Here is a 7500-nt window from a genome sequence, read left to right as displayed (position 1 = left end):
AGAGCTGCTTACGCCAGCAGTGATACCTGCTGCTGCTGCTGCTGCTACGCTGCTGCTGCTGAATATGATAATATAGGTGAGCGAAAGATGCAGCAAAGATCGTTACCGCCAGCAGGATACTGCTGCTGCTGCTGCTGCTACTGCTGCTGGCTGCTGCCATGCCTGCCTGGCTGTATGATGTAATGATGAGGTGAGAAAGACTGAGGAAAGATGCTGTTTACGCCAGCATTGATACTAGCTGCTGCCCTGCGCTCCCTGCTGCTGCTGCTGCTGCTACTGCTCTGCCTGCTGATGATGATAAGCATTGAGGCTGAGGAAAGATAGGAAAGATGCTGTTATCCGGCCAGCAGCTGATACTGCTGCTGCTTGCTGCCTGCCCCTACTGCTCGCGCTCCTGCTGCTGCTGCCTGAGATGTATAATGATGAGTGTGAGGCAAAGATGAGAAAGATGCTGTTACCGCCAGCAGTATACTGCTGCTGTGCTGCTCTCGCTCCCTGCCTGCTGCCTGCTGCCTGTGCTGCCTGCTCTGCCTGCTTTACTTGCTGCTGCTGCTGCATGATGATTAATGATGAGGTGACCGAAAGATGAGGAAAGATGCAGTAAAGATCTGTTACCGCCAGCAGTGATACTGCGCGCTGCTGCTGCCCTGCTACTGCTGCTACTACTGCTGCTGCCGCTGATGATGATATGATTGAGTGAGGAAAGCATGAGAAAGATGGCGAAAGAGCTGTTACGCCAGCAGTGATACTGCTGCTGCTGCTGCTGCTGCTACTGCGCTACTACTGCGCTGCCTGCTGATATGATAAATGCATGAGGTGAGAAAGATGAGAAAATGCTGTGTACCGCAGCAGTGATACTGCTGCGCCTGCTGCTGCTACTGCCGCCTGCGCTGCTGCTTCGCCTGAGATGAATGATGAGCGTGAGGAAAGATGCAGGAAAGATGCTGTTACCGCAGCAGGATACTGCTGCTGCTGCTGCTGCTCGCTGCTGCTGCCTGCTGCTGCTGCTGCCTGCTGCTGCGCTGCCTACCTGCTGCTGCTGCTGCTGCGCTGCTGATGATGATAATGATTGAGTGAGAAAATTGAGAAAGATGAGGAAAAGATCGCCTGTTACCGCCAGCAGTGCATACGCTGCTGCTGTGCTCTACTGCTGCCTGCTCCTGCTCTGCTGCTGCCCTCTGATGATGCATGATGGGGGCGGGGGGGAGGGGGGCGGGGGGGAGGGGGGGGGGGGGGGGGGGGGGGGGGGGCGGGGGGGGGGGGGGGGGGGCGCGGGGGGGGGACGGGGGGGGGGAGGGGTGGCTGAGCAAGATGATGAAAGCATGCTGTTACCGCCAGCTAGTCGATACTGCTGCCTGCAGCTGCCTGCTGCTGCTTGCTGCTACTGCCTGCTGATGAATGATGAAGGTGAGAAAATGAGAAAGATGAGGAAAATGCCTGTACGCAGAAGTGATTACTGCTGCTGCTTCCTGCGCTGCTGCGCTGCTGCCTCTGCTGCTGATGATGATGATGATGAGGAGGAAAGATGAGGAAAGATGAGGAACATCTGTTACGCCAGCAGCTCAACTGCTGTGCTGCCCTGCTGCTGCTGCTGCTGTGCTGAGATGATGATGATGATGATATTGAGAGGGAAAGATGAGAAAGATGAGAAAGATGCTTTACCCAGCAGGTGATACTGCTGCTGCTTGCTGCCTGCCTTACTGCTGCGGCGGCTGTGTTGCTGGAGGAGATGAGGCTGACAAAGCATGAGGCTAAAGATGAGGAAAGATGCCTGCTTACGCCACCAGTATACTGCTGCTCTACTCCCTCTGCTCTGATGATATGATGCATGAGCGTGAGCGAAAGATGAGCGAAAATCCTGTACCGCAGCCAGTGAATACTGCCCTGCTGCGCGCTGCCTGCGCCGCTACTGCTGCTGCTGCTGATATGATAATGATGATGTGACGGAAAGATGAGAAAGATGCTTGTTACCGCAGGCCAGTGATACTGCTGCCTCTGCCTGCTGATGATGATTATGATGATTGATGAGCATGGGGATGGAGAGGTGATTGATGATAAGACATGCAGTGAGCAAAGATGATGGAAAGATGAGAAACATCTGTTTACCGCCAGCATTGCATACTGCTGTCTGCTGCTGCTGCCTGTGCTGCTGCTGCCTGTGCTGCTCCCTACTCCTGCTGCTGCTAGTGATGATAATGATGAGGGAGGAAGATGAGAATATGCCTTTTACCGCCAGCAATATATCTGCTGCCTGCTGCCCTGCTTGCTACTGCTGCTTCCTGCTGATGATCAATAAGATAGGGTGAGGAAAGATGAGGAAAGATGCTTTACCGCCAGCCATGATACTGCTGCTGCGTGCTGCTGCCTACTGCTGCTGCTGCCTGCTGCTGCTGCTGATGATGATAATATGAGGTGAGGAAAGATAGAAAGATGCTGTTACAGCCAGCAGTGATTACTGCGCTGCTTGCTCTGCTGCTGCCTGCCTGCTGCGTACTGCTGCTGCTGGCCTGATGATGATAATGAATTGACAGGGCTGAGAAGATGAGGAAAATGCTTGTTACCGCCCACAGTGCATACTGCTGCTGCTGCTGCTGTACTGCTGCTGCCTGCTGCTGCTCGCTGATGATGATAATGATGAGTGAGGAAAGATGAGGAAAGATGCCTGCTTACGCCAGCAGTGAACTGCTGCTCTGCCTGCCGAGCTGCGCTGCGCCTGCTGCTGCTGTGCTGCCTGCATCTGCTGCCTCTACTGCTGCTGCCCTGCTGAGATGATTAATGCAGAGGTAGAAAGATAGGAAAGATAGAAAGATGCTTTACGCCAGCAGCTGATACTGCTGCCCTTGCTGCCTGCTGCCCTGCTACTGCTCTACTACTGCCTGCTGCTGCTGCCATGATGATAATGATGAGTGAGGCAAAGCATGAGCAAAGATGAGGAACATGCTGTTACGCCAGAGCAGATGATACTGCTGCTCTGCTGCTGTGCTGCTACTAGCTGCTACTACTCCTGCTGCTGCTGAGGATGATAATGATGAGGTGAGAAAGATAGAAGATCTGTTACCGCAGCAGTGTACTGCTGACTGCTGCTGCCTGCTACTGCTGCTGCTGCTGCCTGCTGCCCTGCTATGAATGATAATGATGAGTAGGAAAATGAGCCAAAGATGCTGTACGCCAAGCAGCTGATACTGCCCTGCTGCTGCTGACTCCCTGCTGCTGCCGCTGCTGCCTGCTGCTGCTGCCTGCTGCTGCTCCTGCTACTGCTGCTGCTGTGCCGCTCCCTGCTGATGATCATTAATGATGAGGTGACAGGAAAAGATGAGAAAGAAAATGAGGAAAAGATGCTGTTACACGCCAGCAGTGATACTTGCTGCTGCTGCTGCTGCTACGTGCCTGCTCTGCGTGATGCTGCTGTCGCTGCTATGATGCATGATGAGTGAGCGAAGCCATGAGGTAAAGATGCCTGCTTACCCCGCAGCAGTGATTACTGTTGGATGCTGCCTGTGTGCGCTGCTGCTCTACTGCTCTGATGATGATGATGCAAGCTGCAGGAAAATGAGGAAAGATGAGGAAAGAATGCTGTTACGCCAGCGTGGATACTCCTGCTGCCCTGCTGCTGCTGATATGATAATGATGAGGTGAGGAAAGATGCAAGGAAAAGATGCCTGATACGCAGCAGTGCATACATGCTGCTGCCCTGCTGCTGCTGCCTCTTGCGCTGCTGCCTGCTCTGATGATGATAATGATGAGAGCGAAAGATGAGAAAGATGAGAAAGATCGTTACCGCCAGCATGCATACTGCGCTGCTCTGCCTGCTGCTGCCCTGCTCTGCTGCTCTGCTGATTATATAATGATGAGGTGAGGAACGATGAGGAAAGCATGAGAAAGATGCTGTTACCGCCAGCAGGATACTGCTGCTGCTGCTGCTGCGGCCCTCTGCTGCTGCTGCCTGCTGCTATGATGATACACTCATGAGGTGAGAAGAGAGCGAAAAGGCTGTTACCAGCAGTAGATACTGCTGCTGCTGCTGCCGCTGCTGCCTGCTGCTGCTGATGATGATGATGATGATAATGATGAGCGCTGAGGCAAAGATGAGAGAGATCTGTGTACCGCAGCACTGAATACTGCCTGCTGCTGCTGCGCCTGCTGCTGCTTCTGATGTGCATGATGATGAGCAGATGTGATATGATAATGATGAGTGAGGAAAGATGAGGAGAGCATGCTGTACCGCCAGCCAGTATACTGCGGCTGCCTGCTGCTGCTCTGCTGCTCTGCTGCTGCTGCTGCTGCGCCATGATATAATGAATGAGTGAGAAAGATGAGAAAAGATGAGCAAAGCATCTTTTACCGCCAGCAGTGATACTGCTGCTTGCTGCTGCTGCTCTGCTGCTGCTACTGCTGCTTGCCCTTGCCTGCATGATGATAATGATGAGGTGAGAAAGCATGAGCGAAAGATGCTTGTTACCGCCCAGCAGTGAATACTGCCTGCTGCTGCTGCTGCCCTGCTGCTGCTGCTGCTGCCCTGCTGATGATGATAATGATGAGGTGAGGAAAGATGAGGAAAGATGCTGTTACCGCCAGCAGTGATACTGCTGCTGCTGCTGCTGCTGCTGCTGCTGCTGCTGCTGCTGCTGATGATGATAATGATGAGGTGAGGAAAGATGAGGAAAGATGAGGAAAGATGCTGTTACCGCCAGCAGTGATACTGCTGCTGCTGCTGCGCTGCTGCTGCTGCCCTGCTGCTGCCTGTGCTGCGATTGATGATGATGAGTATGGTATGCCGTGATCATGCTGCGCTGCTGCACTATTACTACTACTCTGCTGCTGCTCTGATGATATGATGATGATGGAGATTGGTGAATGGTGATGATGCTGCGCTCTGCCTACTATTACTACTACTGCCGGCTACTGCTGCTGCTGCTGCGCTGCTCATGCCAGAGAGCAGAGGAAAGGCGAGAGAGAGAGAGAGAGAGAGAGCCGAAAGAGAGGAGGGAAAAGAGAGAGAGCAGAGAGAGAGAGAGCAGAGGAGAGAGAGAGATAGCAGGAGATAGATAGAGCGAGAAGACGATGAAGGAGAAGAGAGGGGAAGGAGGGAGCAGAGAGAGGTGGACGGAAACGAGAGAGAGAGATGAGAGGGAAGGGGGAGAGGGGGGAGAGCGAGGTGAGGAAACGAAAGAGAAAGAGAGAAGAGGCAAGAAGAGAGAGAGAGAGAGAGAAGAGAGAGAGAGAGCAGAGAGAGAGAGAGCAAAAGAGAAGATGAGAGAGCAGCAGAGAGAGAGAGAGAGAGAGACACACGCGCGCGCGCACGTACGTACGCACGCACACACACACGCGCGCGCACGTACGCACGTACGCACGTACGCACGCACGCACGTACGTACACACGCACGCAAGCACACACGCCCACACACATACAAACACTCAGTAATGGACTAACGTTCTTTCTGCTTTATATACTGTAACGGATGAACATTCAAGCGTCAAATATATAAAAGCTGAAACAGAAACTCTAATTTCAAGCTACAGAGAATAGAGCGTGAGGCGTGGTCGTACACATATTATCAGGAGTCTATCAATAGTATTGATAGACCCTGATATTATAACAACTCACTCGCCACGCAGTCTGCACTCATACTTGATATCCATATACCCACTTCTTCGCTACATATATATATTATATATATATCAAGAGCTAATAATGACTCGCAGGCAAAGAGAATAATGGTTCGATGAAATAGCACTATTTCCCGTTTTTCGTTCTACACTCTAGGTATATTACTCTTGATATATATATATATATATATATATATATATATATATTAAAGTTCGTTTTTCAATTACACAGAAATATCAAAATAAAACTGAAAACCTGCGTCTTATATTATTAATTTTAATATTCTTCTGTATATATATATATATATAGTATTATTATATATATAATATATAGATAATATAATATATATACTATAATATATAATATATACTTATACAGTTAGTCTCTTAACAACAGCCTATGGACGACAGCACTACATATCGTAGACTGACAACGCATGCAGTTGTTGCAGCGAAATCTCCGTACTCGCCTGCGACGTCCGGCCCATCTTGAGCGAGGAGAGGGAAGATAGACAGAGGAAGCGGAGAGTAGGAGTAGAGAGAGAGGAGACGGAGAGAGAGAGCGAGAGAGAGATGCAGAGAGAGAGAGAGAGAGAGGAGAGAGAGAGAGAGAGAAGAGAGAGAGCGAGAGACAGAGAGAGAGAAGCAGGATGAGAAAGAGATAGAGCAGAGAGAGCAGAGAGAGAGACGAGAGAGCAGAGAGCGGAGAGAGAGAGAAGAGAGAGAGGAGCAGAGAGAGAGAGGACGAGAGAGAGAGAGAGAGAGAGAGAGAGGAGAGAGAGAGAGAAGCCAAGAGAAGAGAGAGAGGCAAGAGAGACATGAGAAGGAAGAGGCACAAACAGAGATTGTAGACTGTTGTCACGATTAATTGCAAGCACCGTACACTGGCGCCCTCTATCGTGTGGTGTGACGTCACGGACTCGGCAGACGACCAGCTTAACGATTTTTCACGCTGTCACTGACCCTACGCGTCCCGTGATCGCCTTATGTGATTACTACAGCTTTTGTCTTTCGCGAGAAAAACTTGATGAAGATGATGGAGAAAGTGGCGACACACACACACATGCACGCCCCACGCGCACGCACACACGCCATACACGCACACACGCATACACACACACACACACACACACACACACACACACACACACACACACACACACACACGCGCCACGCACACACACACACGCACACACACACACACTCAGGCTGTGTGGGTAGTGTCGACTATTCAACATGCAACAATCATATCGCTTCAGACACACGATAGCTCGACAATTCTTGCATCGCCGCCTCACAAAGGATTCCCTGCAGCTAAGCACGCAGGTATAAACGATATTTCTCCCCCTCCTTCTCCCTCTGCTCCGCCTTCTCCTCTTCTCCATTCTCCTTCTCCTTCTCATCCTCTCCATTTTTTTCTCTTCATCTTTCTCCCCATTCGTCGTCCACCTCCTTCTCCTCTTTCTCCTCTAATCCTCCTTCTCCTTCTCCTCCTCCTCTTTCTCTTCTCCCCCTCCTTCTCCCTCTGCTCCTCCGTCTCTTCCTTCTCCCCATTGTTCCTCCTCCTCCTCCTCCTCCTCTTCATTCGCCTGCTTCGCCTCCTCTTTCTCCTCCTCCTCCTCCTCCTCTCTCATCCTCCTCCTCCTCCTCCTCCTCTCTCTTTCATCTCGCGACTGCTTCGCCTCCTCCTCGCTCCTCCTCCTCCTCCTCCTCCTCCTCCTCTTCCTCACAGTATACACCCTTCTTCTTCTACCCATCCCCCTCCTTCTCTTTCTCACGGTACATATACATCTTCTTCTACCCATCCCCCTCCTTCTCTTTCTCACCTCAACGGTACATATACTCTTTCTTCTACCATCCCCTCCTTCCTCTTTCTCAACGGTACCATCATCC

This window comes from Priapulus caudatus, unplaced genomic scaffold (genome assembly GCF_000485595.1).
Source record: "Priapulus caudatus unplaced genomic scaffold, Priapulus_caudatus-5.0.1 Scaffold4022, whole genome shotgun sequence".
Taxonomy (NCBI): Eukaryota; Metazoa; Priapulida; class Priapulimorpha; order Priapulimorphida; family Priapulidae; genus Priapulus; species Priapulus caudatus.
This window is presented reverse-complemented; position numbering follows the sequence as displayed.